The sequence below is a fragment of the Maylandia zebra genome, linkage group LG12 (assembly GCF_041146795.1).
Source record: "Maylandia zebra isolate NMK-2024a linkage group LG12, Mzebra_GT3a, whole genome shotgun sequence".
NCBI lineage: Eukaryota > Metazoa > Chordata > Actinopteri > Cichliformes > Cichlidae > Maylandia > Maylandia zebra.
The window spans coordinates 26,546,231-26,570,311 of record NC_135178.1 but is presented as its reverse complement, the minus strand read 5'-3'; the positions used below and the strand labels follow the sequence as shown (position 1 = coordinate 26,570,311).

At 40.5% G+C, this 24,081-nt stretch overlaps 1 protein-coding gene and 1 long non-coding RNA gene across 3 annotated transcripts in view; one reads left to right on the top strand and one right to left on the bottom strand.

Annotated features, from left to right (window-relative positions):
• fbxl17 (F-box and leucine-rich repeat protein 17) overlaps positions 1 to 24,081 on the top strand; it is a 233,582-nt gene that overhangs the window by 35,562 nt on the left and 173,939 nt on the right. The window lies entirely within an intron of this gene.
• Positions 12,922 to 14,241, bottom strand: LOC143421499 (uncharacterized). The gene is made up of 2 exons (XR_013101166.1): positions 13,916 to 14,241; positions 12,922 to 13,357 (listed from the first exon to the last, which is right to left on the bottom strand). It is a non-coding gene; the product is annotated as an uncharacterized LOC143421499 (long non-coding RNA).

Below are 24,081 nucleotides of genomic sequence, written 5' to 3'. Positions count from 1 at the left end.
CTCAGTTTTAAAGGAAGAGAGCGGAAATGCGCACAGGAAAGAAGGGAAAAAAAAAACTTCAATAGAATTTTAATTTGCTCTATTAATTTATGTAAATGATGCTGAGCGGCTGTTTGAATTGGAGTGGTAAATTGCTTACCCAAGCATCACCATGTAGGCTGTATGTAAATGCAGGTGTGTGCTAATTGAAATTCAATATCCTTCTCGTCGGCATGGGTTGCTGGCCTTCTCCACTGAGCTGCCTTCCTCATCCTCCGCCTTCTTCTCCTCCTCCTCTCCCTCCTCCTCCACCTGCTCTTTCTCCTCCTCTCCCACCACTTGTTTGCCCTCCAACCTTACCTAAGTGGGTCTTTAATTTAAAAGTAAGCGCATTAACTTTTTTCAAACACAGGCTAGATAAAGTACCTCTTGCCAACAAATGAATAAATGGCGAAATAAATAACGCGGCTTCGCGCCTTCACTCTCTTACATCGCGCACAGACATGCACACAAGCACACAAGGGGAGATCGATAAACAGTGGTATTGAGGCATCTCTTGAGGTCTGTGTCTGGCTCAGTGTGATGGTTGATTTATTTGTTCTTTGCAAGAGGTGGTAAATCAGTGCTTACCCTCAGGCCAACTTGGCTCTAGACGCCCAGGCAACCTACTTAGTGTCACTCCCCAGCCCTGCCGGTTCAGGCGTCTTTATGCTTCTGTTTGTGCATTTTCATGTTTGCCACCAAAAATGATTTTTCAAACTAACTTTTGGTCACTTTGAAAATGTCTGTGCACTTTTGTTGGCGTTGCTGTGAGTGAGACGCGTGTAGGTGCAGAATTAATGCTTTCGGTTAATATTCGGAAAGTGTAATGTGAAGAGCCTGGCTTTTGGCTAATTGCTGCTCACAGATGTAGAAAGGTGGAGGGGGGGAAAAGATGGAGAGAAGGGCTGAGAGGAGGGCTAACCTTCCCTCAGGGCTCTCTCAGGGGTTGATGCTGTGTGTCGCTCTCCTCAGCTCCTCTGCTCTCCTTTGCTCTCGTCTGTTGCCCTAAGACAGGAAACCAAGCTGTCCTCGGCAAACGGCGGCTCTCACCGTTGAGACAGAAGCCACCAGCGCAAAACGCCGCTTTGAATTATCTGGGCTTTGCTTTTCTTCATCTCGTCTCTCACCTTTTCTTTGTTTATTCATGGTAAAATATCCAACTGGGGGGCACACGTTAGAGGACATACTTGTTTGTTTTGCTTTGTCATAGTTTCAAATAGATTCTTTTCTATTGTTGCTAACTTTTAATGGATATTTCCCTCATTTTTACTGTTTTCACAAGATAACATTGGAGGAAAAAAACAGGTGATTTAAAACTTGTTTAGTGTAACTTTGTGTACTTTTTAATAACATTAAGACTGCCAAAATGCTAGCCAGGCAAGCTAATTAACTTTGGCTCAAGCATCATTTGGCTGGAACTTCATGCCCAGCGTGTTTACACACAGTGGCAGCTGGTGTCCACATTGCTCACTGGGGGTGTGACATAGCTAAGAGACATCAACAAATGTGACTTGCTCTTGGCCAAGTGCTCTAATACAAAACACATTACATCTTTTTAGTTTGGCTAGACCCTTTGTACGACGTTATTATGTCCAAGCTTTTAAACCATTTCCAACACTGGTCTTAGCACTTGCACTCCAGAGTGCCCCACAGTTCCAAAAATGTGTTAAACCCGAAACACATGCTACAACGACAACAAATCATTTCAGAAAAGCTGCCATGAAAAGCAGTTCTTTATGCGTACTAGGATCTATTCGGTATACCTTGGTAGTAGCGAGTTGTACTACTTTTGTCAACAGAACTGCAAGGTGCTTGAAAACATTCCTCAGACATTTTGGTCGATTTGACATCTGCTGTTCCACAAGATCCTGAAGGTGATCTGGTGACTGTGGACGCCATTAGTGTCATGAACCGTAGTTCAGCACACAAGCTGGACCCAGAAGCAGAGACAACACGCCAAGGTGCACGCAAAATAAACTTTATTTTAACTAAGGGTGTCCCGGAAAGGTCAAGGAAAACACACTGATTAACTGGAAAACCAAGGGACCGGGAGATAAGCAACTCAGGAACGCCATAGTCGGGACTGTGGGAGGCTGCAACAGAAAGAGGAAGAGAGTTACTGGGGAACGGGGAAATAACAGCATAAGCAGGGTAGAGTTGTTAATCTTACGATCAAGGCTGGGCCGTGGGAACCGGAGGGAGGGGTGAGGGTCCGCGTGGGAGCTCCAGGGAAAACAGAGGAGATGAAGACCGGTGGTGATCCGAACTCCAGGCGGGCAGGAGGACAGGCAGGTGAGGGCAGGCAGGTGAGGGCTCAAAACACGCCGAACGGTTTCCTGAGCGCACAAGGAAAGGATTAGCGTTGTTTAAAGCAAGTCAGAATTTCACAACCGCCTTCATGTGGGGCCACGTTACTGCTGAAAGGTGACTAACGGACAGGTGTGGAGCAGCTGGCTGAGCTGGGTTAAATAGTCCACCTGATCGCCTGGGATGGGATGCAGGTGTGGAGTCGACAGCCACACCCGTGGGCGTGGGCATCCTATCAGCTCCTTGGACACCGGGCCGCGGACCATGACAATTAGAGTACATCGAACTCATTTTCATGTTCAAATAAACAGTTTGGCATAATTTCAAGGTTCAAGGAAGGATGGATCCATGCTTTCATGTTGTTTATGCTTCAGTCCAAACTTTGCAACAGAAACTGAGACTCTGTCCATCTTTTATGGGGCCATTGTTAATTGTACACTCAGTTTCCCGTTCTCAGCTGACAGCTAAGAACCTGGTGACTTCGGCTGTAGCCCATCAGAAGATTACAAATGAATAAATAAATAACAAAAATGCACAATGAATTTCTATATACTATCTAGAACAGAACTTAAGTACATATAAAAGACAGATGAACATTTATTCATCAAAACATCCTCACATACATACTGTTCCAGACATTCCCACATGCTTGAAGAGACTTCATGCATATTGAATATTGCACTTGTGTAAGAAAATAGTTTAATAAATAGTAAACAAATGCATAACAATAAATAGAATCGTTAATAGATTTGACGTGTTTGTTTTGTGTGATTTCAGAGCAGAGTTCAATGTAGTGATGGATAAAAACGGGTCTGTAACAGTTGCCCAAGGGCAGGCATTCAAACAGCTGATGGGCAGGCCAAGTCCTTTAAAATGCAGCGTACTTTCTGAGTGATGTGCATAGTGTCTTTAAGAAGCAGGCAACTGCGTCTTGTTAATCTTTTGTGCAGTTTTTAGAGGTTTCTGCAGATCTTTCTTATCTGCTGCAAATCTCTGACCATATCGTGTTGTGATTGAGGACACGTTCAGTGCTCCGGTGGTAGTTAGACACCAGAAGGTTATGTGACAGATTAATTTTCTTCACAAATCTAAAGAAATACAGTATATTTTGTGTGTGTGTGTGTGTGTGTGTGTGTGTGTGTGTGTGTGTGTGTGTGTGTGTGTGTGTGTGTGAGAGTGTGTTTTAATAAGACCAGGTGAGGTCTTCTGTGATGTGTGTACCCAAGAACCTGAAACTAGATTCTCTCTCCACCTCCACCTCTGAACCTGCTCTGTCTATGCAAACTCATCTCCACTAGTGACCAGTCCTATCAGCGTTGTGTCATATGCAAACTTCCCCATGCTATCTGTTCTACGACGTGTTGTCCTGCATACCTTGTTGGTAACCAGTTCAGAGGCTCCTTTCTCTGGAGTTTGAACTTCTTGACCAATATCTGTATACCTAGATGACCCAATCACATGGCACCACTGAATTGCTGCCATGTGATTAGATTCAGTGTTTGCATTAATGAACAGGTGTACCTAACAAAGTGGCCATCGTGGGTAAGTTTTAAATCAGTGTTCAGCAATGTTTGTTGACTTGATCCATAAAGAGGGACCCTGCAATGTACTTTAGGAGCTAGAATATAAAAAGCTTAGTTACCACACATGACAAAAGGTTGTCACTCTGTCTTTGTATCTAATTGGAGTTTGTAGTTCTCTTTCAAAAAAACGAACAAAACCATTCAGCTCATCATGCTCTACTTTAAAAAAAATACACCCCAAAGAGTCCCCCTTGTAATATAGTGTTTACTTTACGGGCAAGGATTTGACTTTTTAAGTGTCTTCTAAATTAGAGGCCTGCTTTAACGTCGATTTAATATTCTGTTTAGATGCTCAATTAGATTTGTAATTGCTCCTCAGGCATGATTGCGTTTATATTGGCTAAGTTCATTAATACTGTGGGACCCAGGTCTGTGGCCAGCAACGCAGTAAAAATGAAATTAAACCCTCAACATGGGGCTCGGGCTGGGTTGGAACAGCATCAGCAGAGCACAAGGATGTGTGGCTCCAGTGACAGATTCAAGGCTGTAGCTCCTTCAAGTGTTAAATTCAGTAGCTGAGACTGAAATTATTGCTGTTAAAGTTCAGTTCACCAGAGTTCATCTGGAGTTTTAAACAGATTATATGTTAAGGTTTGAAATGTGCTGCTTGCATATGGTTGATGGTGATTTGATGAAGCATGTATGCACTGTGAAAGAACTTTATTATGGCTTTGAAAGGGAATGGAGAGACTGCATTGATGGATGTATTAAAAAAAAAAAAAACTCCATACAGTCACTGTCTGATGGAGTGTTTTTCCTTTTTGGAGCCTTAGATTGTTCTTTTCATTTAACTTTCCTTTCCTTTTCCCCATTTGCTTTTTCTGTCTGTCACTTTCTTTATATTTGTCTTTCATCATTGCTTTTTGCTTCACAGTATGTTATTACAAAGATGACTGCTCTCTCTTGAGGTTTAGGCTCACTGGTCCAGGAAGTCCAGTCTGAAAGCCCAAGAAGAGACCCAGATGTCTAGCCACTTCCTTGTATAATTTAGTCATGCATTCCTTAAAGGTGTTACAAAAACACCTGCATCTGGTGCTTTTACTTTCACCTGTCATTCTCTTGGAACCTCGCTTTTCGTCTGGCACTGTGTCCTTTATCAGTTTATGGAAGCCCAGGTGGTCCGGTCTTACTCGTAATGTACTTCAGCACTCACAAAAACCTTGCAAAATACAAAGGCTTTGTTCGCTCCCGGTCCTAGATGGATCCGAAAAGAAATCAGATTAATTGGTTAGCCTGCCAGTTCAGTCACACCACCGGAGTGGAATAATGGACACATTTGGTGTGAAAATCTCAGAGCATTAAAGGAAAGGAATGCATTAAAAGCTTGTGATAGTCGCACATTTGCTTGGACTCAAAATGCATTATCATTCAAATCAAATCAAATCACTTTTTATTGTCACATCACATGTGCAGGCACACTGGCACAGCACATGCGAGTGAAATTCTTGTGTGCGAGCCCCACAAGCAACAGAGATGTGCAAACACAACAACACAAACGAGCAAAATACAAGAATGGCCAACCTGAAACTAATAAATATATGTACAATATATAATAGTGTATGCATTTCTGGATGTGTATACTAAATATTTTCCTACGTGTGTGTGTGTGTGTGTGTGTATACACATTTTTACAAATTAAATAGTAAAAAAATAAAATAAAATAATAATAATAATAATAATAATAAAATATATAAAATATACAGAGTTGAATATGTGCAAAACAAGTGGCATTTATATACAGTGTGGAGTGCATAATGTTGAAGTTCCAGTAGTGAAGCTGAGGTGTCTATGACGTGTTCAGCAGTCTGATGGCCTGATGGAAAAAGCTGTCTCTCAGTCTGCTGGTTCGGGACCGGATGCTGCAGAACCTCCTTCCTGATGGAAGCAGTCTGAACAGTTTATGGCTGGGGTGACTGGAGTCCTTGATGATCCTCCCCACTTTCCTCAGGCACCGCTTCCTGTAGATGTCTTGGAGGGAGGGAAACTCACCTCCAATTATCCGTTCAGAGCACCGCACTACTCGCTGGAGAGCTTTGCAGTTGTAGGCGGTGCTGTTGCCATACCAGGTGGTGATGCATCCAGTGAGGATGCTCTCAATGGCACAGCGATAGAAGGTCCTGAGGATGCGGGGGCTCATGCCGAATCTTTTCAGTCTCCTGAGAAAGAAGAGGCGCTGCTGCGCCTTCTTCACTGTTTTGTTTGTGTGTACTGACCACGTAAGATCCTCAGCCAGGTGTACGCCAAGGAACCGGAAGCTGCTCACACTCTCCACAGCAGCGCCGTTGATGGTGATGGGGGTGTGTACTTCTCTGCACCTCCGGAAGTCCACTATCAACTCCTTTGTCTTTGCGACGTTGAGGGTGAGATGGTTGTCTTGACACCAGTGGGTCAGGGCGCTGACCTCCTCCCTGTAAGCCGTCTCATCACCGTTGGTGATAAGACCCACCACTGTAGTGTCGTCCGCAAACTTCACAATGATGTTGGAGCTGTTAGTGGCTGTGCAGTCGTAGGTGTAGAGTGAGTACAGGAGAGGGCTCAGTACACACCCCTGTGGAGCACCAGTGTTCAGTGTGATGGGGGATGAGGTGATGCTGCCCAGTCTGACCACCTGGCGTCTGTCAGACAGGAAGCTAAGGATCCAGCTGCAGAGGGAGCTGCTCAGTCCTAGATCTTGCATTCAGCCCACAATAGAAATTATGTTGATGTTTGGGTTGTTTCTGTCTCATTTGCAGATTTTACATTAATTACATTTTGGCACATCTAATTGATCCAAATGAAAAGGGGAGTGTAAGTACTTTTCATCAGTTCCCACTATATTACCTATGTCAATATTCTGTTTTCGTGAAATGATAGCGACCTTCCAAACTGGGCTGATTTCTTATTCAAAGCGCATCTATGTGCAGTGCACCTTCAGCAGCATGGTAAAGCTGTGATTGCGGCAAGAAATCTTTTGAATAACACTGTTTTTTATTGGTCCCACCAGCTGATTTTAGAACAACCATATAAAAAAAAATTGTCACATTGAATGATTCTTTGAAATTTTCGGAAAGCTTTCTGTATTTGTTTGGCTGCCAACTGTCTAGTGATGCCAGATAGCTTTGGCTCCAGCTTTCTCCCAGAAGGGACAAACCATATTGATGAAGCCAGAGTCTACTTCTAATGTACGTTTAATGCAGCGCGTGGGGGGAGGGAAAGCGGCCTCTTGAACTCTAGTCTTCTTAGCTCTCTAAACTATTACATCAAAAACACATTTGTTTCACGCTTTCATTGCTAAGGGCACACTAGCGCAGAAAGCAAAAATGTCATTTCAAAGATCAGCCTGATTGTTCTAATATTTGTTGATTAGGTTTACATTCTGCCAAGCTCGGAGAAATCATTGCTGAATTATGTTTTGTACATCTGTGGCGAATGAGGTCATTTAAGTCAAGTCGATGTTATTTCTCGAGCTTGGGGCTTCTTTATTATGCCTTTTTTTGTTGTAATGTCTCGAGCTACATATAAAATCCAAACTTCTACTGCAGTGATGTTTCTTAATGTTTATAAGATTAGCACAATGTGCCTGCTGTAATAAATCTCTCTTGTTTGTTTGTTTGTTATGAGCAAAAGAGAGTTTGCCTGCTGAGAAACCTTGCATTCTTTCTTGTGTCTTCATGTAGACAAGCGCTCATAATTCATGTAGCATTGTTTACATTTGTGCAGTGTCGCTTCAGAATGGGATGATGGTGGCTTGCAGCATGAACGACTGATTGAAGTCATTTGTCTCTGGGAGGAATGGGCTATGTCAATAAATACACAGCTGGATTGCATTGTTGGCTGTAGTGATTCAACAACACTGGTCATCTCCTGAATACTTTGTATGCCACCACCTAGACTGTCATCATATATAATGTGCAAAAGTCCTGAATCACCTCTCATTTTGTTGTGTTTTGCCTGGAAACATGTAAATAGGCAGAGCAGTACACATATAGTATACACAGCAAAACATGACTTTTTACAGTTATAATGAGTTGGAGACATTTGGTACTGCTGCCTTTATTGTTCAAAACAGCCTGAACTCTCTTAGGTAAACTTGTAATTTCTCGAAGTAGTCTTCAGGAATAGTTCTCCAGGCTTTTTAAAGCACGTTCAAAGCCCTTCTTTTAGATGTTGGCTGCCTTTTGTTCCATTTTCTGTCAAGATGATCCCACACTGCTTCAATAAATTTGAGGTCTGGGGCTCTGGGGAAGCCATTGTATGTTTTTCTTTTTTTCTTTTTCCTACCCAGATATGGTTTTACTGCATTGGCAGTGTTTTTGGGATCATTGTCATCCTGAAAAATGAAGCCTCTGCCACTCAGATGCTTTCCAGATGGACGGATCAAATTCTGATGGTACCTTTGTGTGTTCATAAGTCCATCAATTTTGAGAGGATCCCCAACACCAGTGCCTGAAATGCAGCCCCAAACCATGACAGAACCTCCACCGTGTTTTACAGATTTTTGTAGACATGCTGGCGAAGATTTGAACCAGAAATGTCAAATTTGGTGTCATCACTCAATTAGACCCATTATCACTGATTTTCAGTGCAGTCCTACTTGTTTTACAACAAGTGCGTTCAGTTTACCGTCGTTTTTGCAAAGCTGCTGTTCTAAAAAATGTCATTGAAAGAAATGATTAGCCATAGTATAGGAACCATTCCCTTCCAAATGTGATCCCACTTGACAGTGCACATGACCGAAATATGAAGTAGCTCAGAAGAATGCTTGTCAAGAAAAGCCAAGAACAGATGCACGTGAAGAGACTCCTTTTACTTGTTTGTCAGCTTGTACCTGGAGGTTCAACGATGCCACCGTTAGGAGGCATGTCAGAGCTGAATATTTGACATTGCACAATGTAAACATAATGTAACATTGCAACAACAGTGCAGGTTGCTATATTTCTAATTCCCCTGCAGTTAAAAATGTGCTTCAGCATTTCTCTTAGATGTTTGACCTTCACTGTGCAGGATACTGTTTGTTCAGTGTTTGACACTAGATGAGTGTCAAACTCGGGAGCCCTTTTTCAAAGGAAGGGATCTTTAATGTTGACATCACAGCAGAAATACTAGCAGCATTAAAAGGCATCATCAAAATGCAAACAGACAAATAGCCTAAATGCTGGTACAAGCTCTGTTGGTTTCTTTTCTGCCACTGATGATTGTTGAGCACTGACCTTTTCTGTCTCAAGGTTTAAGCATTTAATTGGGGCCTATCATGCTTTTCATCATTTTCTATTATTTCTTTTATGTTACGATGTGGACGCGATAAAGTTTTTGGTTGAAGCAGTCAAAAGCTGCGGTTGATGGCTCCACACATTGACTTGTTCAGGGTTGAACAAATGTTTATTTATGAGGGTGACAATCTGAATTAAGTAAAAAAGTAACCTGCAGTTTGTTTTCTAGACCTTTCATTATCTTTCATTGTGCATTAGAGAAAACGTACAACCAAATATCTGCACAAAAATATTTGGTTGTACGTTTTCAGTAAGCCACCATCCTGGTTATTGGTTTCACGAAGCCCTATATAAGAAAAAACATAGACTTTGTTATTTTCCCGCTTGCCTTCGTAGAGACTCTCGTTATGGTTATGTATGAGCAGGCAGTGAAAAGTCGAGCAGACACACTTGGCGCTGAATAAATCGAGAGCCTCTGTTATAATGATGGGAAAATCCTGACTTGAAACCTGTGAAATGCCAAAGTGAAAAGAGCTGGGAGGAATGTCTGGCTGAATGTCTTTTAGTGCCTGCTTGGTTTTATAAAATTGCTGAAACAGTTTGGTTCCAACTCAGACCCTGAAGAACTGGCACCATGAAAAATAATAGTTTCTACATAGTGAAAGGTTTCAGCCAGATTTCCTCAGAAGGAATTATTACACTATCTTTTTACGCCAAGTGTTGTACTGTAAACACAGCCTTAAGCCCAGAAAATATCTGAACACTCCATGGAAGTATTTCCCTAAGAATGAGACGCATTCCAATAATACCTTCCTGTCTTTATGTCTCTTTTGATTGCTTCCATTCCTGACAAAGCTGGAAGGGATTTCATTTTCCAGCTAGGATCTCTGTATATTTGGCCTCCACGCTGTAGCTTTGTCAACTGTTTTGCCTGCACATTGTTCACTTTCATGTGTTGCTCTGATAGCAGCAGTTAATACCTACCAACATTTGCTGGTGTGGTTTAATTGACTGAAGCTTGTTTAACTCCCTGTGATCTTTGCATGGAGGGCTATTTGAAATAAATAGCCAATTGGACAAGTTAATTGACAGAAGCAGAGAGGCCTGCTCTCTGTCAGAGAAAAGGAAAACATCATTTTGCTTTTGTTAAGGAGCTTTTATTTTCAAGGGAGAGGAAATAATGTTTCCTGCTGGAAACCTTGACGGAGAGCTAAATGAAGATTGTTCATCTCTGACCCAGCTCCAGGTCTGTCTCATTAACTGCTCTCTATTTCTCTCTTCGGTGATTGAGCTCTCTTGATGGCCACGAGCACTCGCTCGCTGCGTACGCGCCCATGCACGTGGATTGAGACTCACATGGATCCATGCAGACACAAGTTTCTGCTTCTTTTCTTTTTGGTTTAAATAAAAAAGTACCCAAAATGTAGAAATGATATCTCTGTGTTTTGCTTTCCAGACAAAAAGTGTTTCTGCATTTTGGGGCTCTGGGGAAGCCATTGTATGTTTGTCTATAAAAAAAAACAAACCTATAAGTCGTCTAGTGTGTAAACAGAGCCCTACATGTGCAGTGTGACCAGATCCCATTGTCAGTACATTGGTTATATTTTAATGGATCTCAGTTCAGAATGTTTTTGTCAAAGCAGGGTGGCTGGAGAACAGTATTCATCTTGCAAAAACATGTCTCCCACCACATTTTCTACATTTCTCTCCTCATCTCTAACCCTTCTTTCTCCACATTACCATATTTCTACTTTTTGCTTCTTTGAATCTTGATCCTGGTTTTTTGGTGCAGCAACCTCTAATTGTGTGTTTGTTTGTTTTTTTTTTTAAAGCTTTTTTTGTTGGTTTTATCTTATTTGGTTGAGTTTTAAATACTGCAGTTGATCCTGTTTTGTATGCCATCTGACTCATGGCTATGGTATGGCACTATCACATTATAATACCTGCTTTTGGCGGTGGGAGACAAAATAAAATCAATTTTAAAAGGTATAGAGGTGAGTACTTTTAGGAAGGAGGAAGAAAGATCAGACTCATTGGCCACTCTGGTTATGCACTGTATTTAAATGCCCACATGAGGTCTCAGTTGTTGAATTAATGTGGGCTTGATTGGCTTAGTTGTTTCCCTTTGTTTACATTTTTAAGTGCCACTCATTTATCTTTTTGAAACAATATCAACACTCGTGGTCTTCTACATGTTTTTTGAATGTTCGCGTAACACTAACTGTGTGTGTGTCCCACATTAAAAAAAAATAAATAAAAAAATGCCAGTGTCATACTCTACACTTAACCCACACATTAAGCACCCTTAAGGCTCAATTATAGTTGTTACGGTCTCAGTGGCATCAGTAGAATTTTCAGTGTCCGTGCTGCGACCGTGGGGGTTTATGTATTTATAGTTTCCCATCATTTCTGGGATCACCTCCTTAACCTTTCCTGATGACATGCGCAATCGTGGGATTTGTATGGTCTCTGTGGGTTTCTCTGCAGGGTTTCCCTTTGGGGCTTTGTGAAAGAACAAGCAAGACCAGATTCTCATGTCTCGATGGTGCAGAGTAGCACGAAGTGAACACATAGTATGACAAAAATGTAGCCAGAAGCTGGTGGCGTGACGTTTTTAAAAAAAGTTGTGCAGTGATGGAAATAAATAAATTAAAGATGTCGGTGGAGACCCTTTTATAAGTGAATCACTCTGGTGCTACTGCAGTTTCTGTTTTGCATTTGCTAAATGGATGTTGTAGGAGGCGATGACAAGCGAGGTTGAAGAGCCACTGTAATCTGAATTTTTTCCCCCTGTACAGACTACATAATATCAAGTTAGACCACAGTTGACCCTGTTGATGTGTGTAAGGGCGATTGGATTTTTTGTGTGTGGCAGACTTCTGTTACTTGCATGCAATATATTCAGTATAAGTGCAGTGGAGGCCTTGCATAATGGCACCGTGCGCTGACACGGCAAATCACCAGCTGCAGATTTATGAACATGTCCGTCTTCCTGCCTTTAGATGGCTCTAGGACTTTAATGAACCGAGGGATTTTTTTTTTTCTTTTAAGGAAAGACTACTGTAAATCAGCTGTGGACAACAGCTATGGCCAGAATCATACATATTCATCCACATAAATGCAAAGTGAAAGCTTTTCTGCTTGATTTGCTTAAAGTGACTCATTTGGATGATAAGCATTATTATATTAACTCATATTCGTGCTGATATCTTATCGTTTGAGCAGTTTTTAAAATAAAAGTGCAGAACTTGACCTGTATACACAAACAAAGGCAAAAATAGAGGCAAAAATCTAAAACTCAGTTGAATGAGTATACCAACAAATGGTTAAATGTAATGTAGTTGTAAATAGACTGGAAATGTTGGAAGTGTTAATGCCAAAAATGTGTAATTTATGCGACACTGGCAAGATGAAATAACAGCTGTCTGATTTTTTTTTCTGTCTTTTAAGCTCATAGTGATTATTTTTCAGCACTGTCACTAAGTTTATTAGTACTGTTGGCAGTGTGAAAAGCAAAAAAAAAATGTTTGGGAAAAGGTCTGAGTGACATTAGAGAAAATGATTTGATAAAACATGACACTACATCACTACCCAGAACTGTTTCTCTTTGGTTTGTATCCAGAGAAGTATAATTATTTAGAAATGTGAAGAAACATTAATGAACTTCAGTTTTTTAAATGACAAAAAGCTAATAGCATTTGTAACCCAACTTGTGAATTATTATTAAGAATGACCGAACTCCCACTAGCCAGTATCAGAAGATCTAGGATCGGCAGGAGCCCAAGGTATAAACACCAATAAGAAGAGACCACACCACAATATACTGTTCACAAATTTGTTATATTTGACACACAGCAGCTGCAACAATGTAATGAAAAAACAATAAAATAAAATACAAAATATTTCCCCCAAAATAACAAACTAAATAAAAGTGCGCGCATACAGCTTTCTCTGAGTCAATTATATGAGTGGATAATGTCTGATAACTGATGGATCGTTGGGGCCCGTTCAGTTTGTTTAATGTTTGTCCTACCACACTCCGATGAAGGAAGAAAGTTCGTAGTCCTGCAGGTATCTGAAGCTTCAATGGGAACGAAACTTTGGCTTCAATAAAACCTTGGCAAATCCTTTTCAATTTCGGGTTGGCTCGCCATCCAGTTAACTGGAACTGTGGAATCACTGCTCCTCGATGGGGCTTGCTTCAGACTGGGTCCGTCTGTCGAGTCATCCTTTTACCAGATAACAAAAAAACCTGACCTATAAACAGGTCACAGGTCCATATAGTCACATTCACCGTTGTGAAACAGCCACACTTACTTAAAACATTCAAAAATGAACAATAAGTATTAGTGTAACTCTATATCTTAATTCAGCTAGCTCTGTTGTACAACAAAATTATATCACTGCAGCATCATATCCTCTTAGATGAGCTATAATTTTATCAACCTGACGGCTGACAATGTTCTCAAAAAAAACACAGCTTCTATAGTTAACACTGTAGCTGCAGTCAGCAACTCACAGTAGCTCACCAGACTTGTGCATTATAACCAACTCAAAGAACACAACTGAAAATCTGAGAATCGGCGTACAATTGGATTAACTTGTTAAACATAAAACTGATTAGCACCATTTCTTTTGTTTTTTTTCTTAAACGTAATATGATTGCAGTCACTAGCCATTTCACACACAGAACACAGTCAAATTCTGCTAGCGTGAGCGCTAGCAGTTAGCTTAGCGGCTAGCGGACTCGCCGTCCCGTTAAGTCTGCCCTTTTTATCCTTAACAAATTAGGTTTTCCCCACTTTTCGTACTCACCGTTGACAGGGTGAAACTCTGAACAACCAAAAACAACTGCAGCAGACTTGCTTTTAACTCCTAGCGATTCGACTTCGGGAACATTAGTTTCTCTGGCACATGGCATTATATGAACAGGAACGAAATGGCAACACAGGAAATCATGTGATCAAGGTCAACAGCAAGGGTCACTGGGAGCTCATTGCTGATTGGCCAAGTTAAATGACAACAGATAATCTTATTGGTCCACATCTTCCTTTAAACATAAAAGAAAAAAGAAATGACTAAATTCTTTACATTATACATGAAAAAAAAACTACTTTCCACTGCTCTTTTTTTCTAGCTGGGCTACACATTGTTTGAATTAAATAAAAAAAATGATACAGACAGGAAAAGAAAAATGAACTTGACAGAACAGAATTTATATTGAAGGCATTTGAAAACATTTGGAGACCCTGCTTGAACTTTGTTAAAACTTTGTTAAAGTTCTTTAGAAAATCAGAAGAAAGACGTTTGGTTTGTCAGTCTTTTAAAATGGCTTGCGCTTCGTTTTCTGTTTGAATCTGCACTCTTTCATTGCTGCCATTGTTGTTGTTTTTTTGGGTGCGTGTTTCTTTTACAATGTTCCGACTGCACTGCTTAAACCTTGGGTTCAAGTTTACTTGCCCTCACAAATCACGCCACGATTATTTGAGTAAACAAAGCGCCCAGAGACCTCGCCTCATGAAATGTGGTCAGTGTGTTGATTGTGCGATAAATTAGGTCAAGATTACACACTGTACAAACACCCCCCACCCACAAAAATGCATTAATTGTAATATAGATAATAGAATGAAAACGGTCATTATTTATTTCTCTATTTTATTTCAAATATGCAATTCGAGGTATATCTTTAAACAGCTCCTCTAATATCGTTCTTTAAGCCGGTACCATAAGCAGACTTCTCCTCCTCCACTTTCCTCTCTTTTCAAGCTCTTCTCCATCCACCTCGGAGTAATTGATTTGGGAATGGAGTTTTGCACGGGGAATTAGGGGAATAACACATCGTCTGGTCTCACACTTTTAATCTCGACTCCATTTCTCTTCCTTTTCATGTCTATAATTTGGCTGATGTTGAAAGGGGGGGAATCCATCGAGGCATCCTCCTTTGCACTTCTAGGGACTTAAACCTCGTTTGTCTGTTTGCATATTTCCCTTTGTCCTGGTTTGTTTTGGTGTTAGCTCCAGGTCCTTCCTTTCAGGAAGGGAGGAAAGTTAAAGGTATCCCCAATCATCTTTGTAATTTATTTTTATTAATTATTATTTTTCCTCTACCCCTCATCAACATTCCCATTACGCCTCCTACCCTTTTCTTCTTTTCTTTGTCTTTCCTTAAATCAGCCTTGTCTGTGCAGCAGGTTAGGTTGAGAGCATCCTTTCCTACTCTCTTCTCCTCGCTCTTGCTCCTTTAACTTTCATCCTTTTGCTTCAGCATTAAAGTTATGAATGTTATAAAAAAGTTTTACGATTGAGGGAAAGACTACACTCTGTTGCCACGTTAAAGTTTAATGTCGCCCGTGGCCACTTATGCAGTGAGTTGCCTCAGTAGTTAATATAACAATTAGAAAGGTTGCGAGGCACTTCTGGGAACATTTACAGATGTATCATCAGTCTGCGCAGATAATACATGATTATTTCTCATATTTCAGCTCTCTTTGACACCTCCTTTTAAATATGTTTTATAAAGTGGCGTTTTAGCTGCCTGCCTCGAGGCAGAAGTACACACTCAACCACATTTCCATCTTTATGCTAAAATTGTCTGGACACTAGACTGCACCTACACAGCAGCCCACCTCCTGCTGTAAACACACGCACACACATGCGCACGCACACACAGACAACTGAACTGAAAAGGTCTTTCCGAGCTGCTTCAAATTCTATTTGCCCATTTCACTCAAAATGGGTGGAAAATGGAGAAGCTGGCGCCAAATAGGCCGTTTGCCAAATCACCGAAAACCCCCAAATAGTCTCCATTAAAGTTTCCGGGCTCTTGGCTGAGTGAGGCCACGGTGTTTGGAGGTCATTTTTAAAAGCCCTGTGGAAATACCCCCCTTCCAGCCATCTCAGACCATCACTCTGTGTGTGTTTCTTCGTGTGTGTGTAAGTGACTGAGTTCAGGCTTTATTAGGCTTCAGTGGTGTTTGGACAGCCGGAAGAGTAGTACTAATAGGACAGAATGATGCAGAAATGGACAGAAAGCCCCCTTGGAGTTCTTGAAGCTCATTTTCTCTCTCCTCCCTTTTACCCTCTCACTCTTTTTCAATCATTCACTCATTTTTTTGCCCCCCCTCTTCTCTCTCTCCTCCTCTCGCTGCTCTTTTCTACATCAGCACCGCTCTGCTTTCTCAGCCTTAGCTGTCACACGGTCCTCGTGTTGCTCCACTAATTTTTCACATCCCTTTATTCCTGCTATTCTGCTTCTTCCCAAAAGCACTTTTGAGTCAGCGGGGGGAAGCTTTTAGCCTCTGATTACTCCTACATGGTAATTTCTCCTTGTTTTGCTCATCTTTCTGTTTGTTTCAGGAGTCGTTCATTCTATTACCTTGTTTCTCTGTCCTTTTTGCACCTGCTCTCCATTGTTTTGTTTTTTCTCCTGTTCTTTTTTAAAAACTGTCTTTCTGCCCGTGTCTGTCGCCCTCTTCTATTTACCTATTAAAACAACACTTTATGTTGAGAAGGCCATTTCATATATAACGTGTTTTAATCAACAAAGAAATAAATACTTATTAATAATGATAATTAAAATAGCATTTCATCCAGCTAAACCTGGTGGACAGCTTGTGGGTCCAGCCAAGGAGCCCTGTGGGATAAAGAATAATTTCAGTCTTGGTGGTAGACGTGAAGTCCATTTCCCAGAGTACCAAGCCTCCCTTGTGAAATTTCTGTATATTTTTATTTTATTTTTTGGGGTAACCTGTAGCTAGAGGGACCTCTCTGATGTCCTACATTGTACCTATATTTTATACAAGGTGAACCGTGTCTCTCAGCAGGACCAGAAAGTTCTTTTTTGTTAAGATTAGACTGAAATTACTCAGACATTTATCCTGTGGCACCATCCAAAAAGTCACAATATCATAACAAGGGCATCTTTTGTTATTTGTGTAGCGTAACATGCCATTCTACACGGCAGACAAAAAAAAGAGTTAATTCTCGTGATTAGCACGGCTCTACTATTGTGTGATAGCTTCAACGTTGTCAGATGATGGCGTGCCATCTTCTGATTTCGAGGCACACAAAGCGGATGATAAAGAAATGCATTAAGACAGTGTAACGATACATGACTGACAGCGTTTTTGGTCTTCTACAGCCTCCACCGTTGTGCAAACGCTGAGCTACACCTGTATGGAAAAAGTCCTCTTTTGGGCACCCTGATTTCAAACTGAACACGAGAAATACAGTCCATTGAAACCTTTGAGGCAAGCAGTAACTCATTAAGTTACTCAGTCATTCAGTCTGCGTTCATTAAGACAGACTAACAGTGGGGTTGATTACACAAAAGTTTGTTTAAAAGTAGGGCTGAACGATATATCGCATTTGCGATAATATCGCGACATGATCAAGTGCAATTTTCTAACCGCAAAGGCTGCGATTATACTCTGGACATGTCCAAATTCATGGGCTGCATCCTCCTGAGGCCGCATTTGTAGACCGATTACGTCACAGCGACGTGCCGAAGGCTGTCCAAATTACTACCATATCCCAGAATTCATAGCGCGGCCCAGCCAAACTCCAGTTTCCAGCAATGGCGGCCGCTACTAAGTTTTAAAATTACTCATACTAATCTTTCTGGGCCACAAAATAAACTTTTAACATATTTTCAGGCGAGAAAGTAGTTGTGTAAACATCAAATATCTGCTCGGTTTATCAAGATATCCCATATTTGCAAAAGTGCTTCGACGTTTTCAGAGGCGTCTGCTACCCACCAGCTCGACAGCTAGCCGGGAGCTCGAGGGTTACTGATGCGGCCGAGAACGGCACAACTCCCGGCACATCATTTTCAGATCACCGCGGAGTTTCGCTGCTCGGGTTAAACGTGATATATAAGTCACTTAGACAACCTAAAAATGTTATTGTTGGGCTTTTTTCAGTGTTTTGTTTGTTCGTGAGTAAATCGGTTTGGCTGAGATTAAAGTTATTAGATTAGATAAAATAAAACTTTATTAATCCCCCGGGTGGGTTCCTCCTTGGTTTTCACACAGCTGACTAAACGTCAAACAGAAAACTTATTAAACAGAAGTATGAGACAGTCGAGAATTTACACCAGTGTCTGGTTATATTTTAGATAGCAAGAAGCAGACGGCCGAGTTTATTAAACTCCACCGAGACAGCGGTGACGCTAATCAGAAGGCTAGACCGTCCAATTTCACGCCTTTAAACTTTAAAGGCGTGTTTGTGTGTGTGTTTATACAATTGCTATTATGTTTGCACTTTATGTGTAATGTTACTGACTGCAGAGATCAGTAAGATGTGTGTATTTTTTATTTATTAGTTTTATTTATTTAATATTATTTTTTAATTGAATGACTGTCTAGTAGTTCACAGATGTCGAAAAACTGAGTGTGGTAAAGCCACTGATTTTTTTTATGTATATTTCTGCAATCTGCACATTGTACTGACTTTCATTTTAATGTTTACACCAGGGTTCCTTGTCAGCACTTTATGCTCAGATGTTTGTAAGCTAAAAATAAACTATTGTGTATGTTCAAATATACTGTTGTGATTGAAGAAGTTAAATAAAAATGTCAGTCATCAATTCATGCATCACCTCATGTCATCATAACAGAGGTCTGTCTTCCAGGAAAGAACAATTTAAAATTAATGTAATATAGTATTGGCCATACTATATGATGTATTGCTTGTCTTTGTTTAATAATACAGAAGACAAATACCTTAAAAAATAATCGCATATTGCATCGCAATCGCAATATTGGGGCAAAAAATCGCAATTAGATTATTTTCCATAATCGTTCAGCCCTATTTAAAAGCCTTCCACAGATGTTAAATCGTGCTGGAGGCCTTAAAGTAGACTAGACCTCAGCTTTGTGTAAATAGAGCACGTCACTTGACCTCGTTAATTAAAACACATACCTGTGCAATGTATCGCACGGGGGGTTACAAGCACAGTAAATGGGAAGTGTCGCAATGGTGAGAACTGTGTACACACCTGTGATAGAAACATTGACCTGTGACACTGGATTAATGAAACTAAAAGGAAAGAAGGTGTTTACTGCTGGATAGAGTCGAACATGTACAACAAATGAAATCAGAACAGCTCTCTAAAATGATCCTACTGGTGAAGGGCACTATGATTGTGTTGTTGTAGTGAACTGCTGTACAGTATATGATGTTTGCCAAGGCCACTGGATAACTCACTGACTTTTAGGTGAAATTATGTGTAGCTTTTAGTTCACAAAGGAGCTGAAATGACTGTAAATGGGTGTATGACCGAGACCTTTTAGTCCCAAAAATATATTACATTTTAGTTCAATTCCAAGCATTTAGGTTATATGTAGCACCAAATCACAACCGCAGTCTCCTCAAGCTGCTTTATATTGCAAGCTAAAGGCAAATTCCTGCAATAATAAAGAGGAAACCCCAATAACCAGATGACTCCCTGTGAACAAGCACTTGGCAACAGTGGGAAGGAAAAACTCCCACTGAGCTTTGATGTTGTTTTCAGTGAAACCCCAGTGTTGATTGGAAACATTGAATGTTTCTGTATAATAACAAGTAGAAAATCAATATTAAGTCAAAGTAAAGAGCAGTTTTGAAAATGTAAATGTTAAGATCTGAACTGTGTAGCTTTCTGCTTGAGTTTGTGATCTTAATGTTGGGAAAAATTCATTTCCTTTTCCTGTGATTTTAATGCTTTTTTTCTCTCTGTCTTTCTCTTATTATTTTTCTTTCAGCCTTTTACTATTTATTTCTATTTTCTCATCGTCTCTTTTCTCTTTTCCTCTAACCTGTCTGTGTTTCTCTCTTTGTTTTCATTAACTATATACTACAGTCCAATTTGCTCCAGTGGCAACACAGATGAAAACACGAGTGAGGAACTGGCTTGTCTGTACATCATCTGACTCACACCCCTAAACCTTCCCCTGACACTTATTCTTTTCCCCGTGTCACACACTGTTACCTGACAATCTGCTCAGCAGAGATGTGATTGTTGGAGCAACTCAAGCAGAAGTAACACTAAAAGGCTTTTAATCTTTATAAAATCCTCCTCTTCTCATTGGAGCTTTTTTTTGTAAATCCATTATCAGAGAACAGTGTGTGGAGAATGTTTCTTTCCTTTAGAGAGAAAGCACTTGTGAGTACAGTGTGAGGTGTGCATTGTGTTTCTTTTGCACGCACGTTTGTGTCACAGAGGTATTTTGAGTTATGCTTTGCTTTCAGCAATGTCTGCAATTAGCATTAAAACCCCTGTGATGTGGTCTGGGAGCTTTTCAAGGTTATTTTTTCGGTCTACTAAACCAGAGGAGTCTTTCTGCCCCAATAACTGCCGTGTTAGTCACAATACAGTTGTTTTTAGATTCATTTTCTTCAGATCGATTACAAATGTCTGTTGAGTGTGAGCTTTAAAGGTATAAAATCTGATCTTCGATGGGATCTGACACCTGATAGACAATCATGCGTCCGTGTTTCAGACTCTGAGCGACCTGTTCTTCTGGGTTCCTTCTCTCAAATCAGCCTAACCTCAGTGTATCTTTCATTCGTTAAATATTCATCCCATCCAAAGAATTAATAATTTATGATTACAATTCAGAATCAGACATCAGACAATCACCGTGAAATAATCATTTTTCATTTGCTCACGGCACATTGGTAATAAACATTTTCTTCACGCTCATTCTTTTCACTCTCATTTCATTCCTCTCCTTCTCCTCGTTTTCATAAAAAAAATTCTTACTTTATGATCAGCTCAACACCTGGTGAGGGACCAAAGCTCTGTCACTGTCTATCCTGTTGCCATGGTGATTAGAAGGTTAGGAGCCCCAGAAGGGCCCCTAATAAGGAGGAAACAGGGTGTGAAATTAAGGCTGTAGGACAAGCATAGCATCTGTTTTTTAAGCAAGGCTGTGAAGACGGTGATTTAATGTAAATGAGCGGAAAATACAAACAGCAGGTGGCTTGTACAGTAGTTTCCTTCAGGTTGTTAAAATTTCAGTTTGGATGTTTTGCTTATCTCTCTTTATGTCCAGTTTTCAATCAGCAAACTCAACAGCGCTAAAAAGTTATTTTGCACGTTGTTTTATTTAAGTTGGTCTTTTCCCCTAAAGCGGCTACAAGAGAGGATGAAGGACAGTGATAAGCTTAATGACTATGCTTAATTATTTTCAATTAGCGATGGGATAGAAGCAGAGTCAGAGCCTTTTATGTTTCGGGTCAAAGTTTTCATCCCTGAGGAGGATAATAGGGACACTCTTGGGACGGTGCTGCTGCGTATGTTACTTTTTGTGTCCTTATGCAGATTGTTTGCAGCAAAACGTCTGTTTTTAGTGGCTACTCCTGCAGCGGTCGTTAAGTGTTGGACTCTGGGAATGACAAACTAAAAGAAGAAGGCCTTTGTTTAGAGATTGCATTAGGCCTTTAGTTTTTTGGCCCAGCACAGCTCTGTGAAATGTTAGGCTTTCCACAGAGTTGTTGTAACATGTGAAAATAAACATCAAATGACTGCTGTAGATTTTAAAATTACTAAGCTACTGCCAACTGGTAATGCTCCTGGCAACAAAATGCAGATGTTGGAGTCAGTTCCTGTATAGTGGTAGTTAATTTGAAAAAACTCCAAAACAACATTTTAAGAGACATTTCTGTGTGTCTGTTCTGTGATGCCGTTCTCAAACTCACTGTAGCCACATTCATTGATTCTAGTAAGTGTTCGGTGGCAGCTTCCACTGCACGTGTGTAAAGCTACTCAGTTTGTCTCATACTTATTCCAGCATGAAAATTAAGAAGTAGGATTTACCAGTCGAAGAGCCTTGTTCACATCGAACCCATTTTTTCTTAGACTGCTTGAGCAATTCAGCTTTAGGTGCATCATGGACAGGTCCCTAGTCTGTTGCAAGGCTAACAGATAGAAGCAGACAAAACATTCATTCTTATGGCCTGAGAATCACCAGATAACCTAACATGCATGCCTTTAGGCTGTGGAAGAAGAGAAAACCCCCAGCTGGCTGGTGGGTTCGAACTGATGACCTTCTTGCTATGCCGCAACGGTGCTAACTACTGCATCGCTGCGTCTCATTTACATGCAAGATTTAGCGTTCTTCAATTAGTGGACAGATATCAGCTACAGAGATAAAATTGTAATACATTTTGCCTGGCTCCTTTTTTTTTTTTTTGTAAAGGTCTGTAGTTGTACTAACTTTATGTGTAAAGTAGTGGACTTTTACTCCCCACTGTGTCCTGCCCACACACAGGGTCTTTTCCGGACAAACACACACACCTGGTCAAAAGAGAGAACAAGCATTCAAGTGCTCTAAAGCTCTGATTTACAATCCAGCCAGCAGAGAGAAATATCCTCATTCTGTTTACTCTCATTTTGATAATGTGATGGATCAGTGTAGCTGCTCCATATGCACATTTATTTCAAACATGGCAGAGCTTCAAGCATGAATTGTGTTTGCACTTGCCCGCCCACATGCTTTCCTGTCACAAGTGTCAATTATATGCGATGATGCTGATGTGAAATTATGGCAAGACAGATTAAATTTAATATGAATCTAAAAATAAATGAGAAAGCTAATTCTGTGCAACAATGGGGAAAGTGTGTGTGTGTGTGTGTGTGTGTGTGTGTGTGTGTGTGTGTGTGTGTGTGTGTGTGTGTGTGGGCAAAAGCATAGCTGTGATACTACTCTGCTACATGTGCTGTAGACAGTGCAACGTAGTCACAAACACACCAGGAGAATTGCAAAAGCAGAGAAATGAAGGGATTATTACATTGTTGTAGCTGTAGCATAACAACAGCTCATCCGCGAGGACGCTGCTGATATGTTAACCAAGATATACATTTTAGCCGTGCATCTGTTTAACATCTGTTTATTCCTATTAAGAGCATATATAGCATTTTTGTAAACAGCTTCTGTGTTTAGCATCAAGTAGTTCTGTTTGTGGTAAAATAATTTTCCTCACCTGCTTTCCTATTCAACACACACACGCACACAATGCTGAAACCAAGTCCAAAAAGCTGAGGTGTGAATCAAATCATGGATTTGTGAAATCATTATGTCTCTATTGTTGGAAAAAGAACATCACATACATGCGTATAGGCCTGTAGCGATGGGTGATAAACATTTTTAGTTTAACAGCATAGAGAGCTCTATTTGATTCTATTTTGCTTGAGCGTGTCCTGCGCTGAGATGGGCAGCATTATTGTCTTTTGATGGCAGGACATCCAGGAGAAAACCTGCTCTTGATGTGAGGCTACAGCGCTACCCTGAGAGAGATTTTGTTCACTAAGAAATTAGTTGAACTAAAATTAACAGTGTTACTTTCCTTCTCAGGCCAGTTCTAACAAATTTATGATGACCCATGAAATATATATTTAAGTAATTAAACACATTTTACAACTTGCTTTACCTACTATTGCCTTTTTTGTCACCATTTACCTTATTTTTATTTCAACACTAATTGAGATTCATAATTCCCCCATTATTTGCCATTTAAGCAAATTAATAAATATCAATTATTACTCATAATATTTTCATGATTTTGGCTTAGTGGGTATATACTAAGTCTGAGTAATTATTGAGTTATACTAATACTTATCTAAAGTGTAAGTGTAGCTGCTTGCAGAACTGTGGATCTACTTTACATTGCCCGTGGATGCTACCTGTGATGGCCTTAATAGTGCTAGACAGGTATGGGATTGTGAATCAGTGGCTACTGGAGGAGGCTGACCCAAGCTGTCTACTTGCTCATCACTGGATGCTCCGATCCATTTGTTCAATTCCCGGATTCCAGTCTTTCCCTGAGGGCAATACCCAGTATGCCCTAGCTCTTTGGCTCAGAAAGGAATTGCTTCTGAAAATGAGTCGATGAGGTGGATGAGAGAAGCAGACCACATGTGTGCGATCGTTTGATGTCTTAGAACCTGGATTTAGTCTGTGGACTCCTTCGCTAAGCTTTCTGTCCATGCAAAACACAAG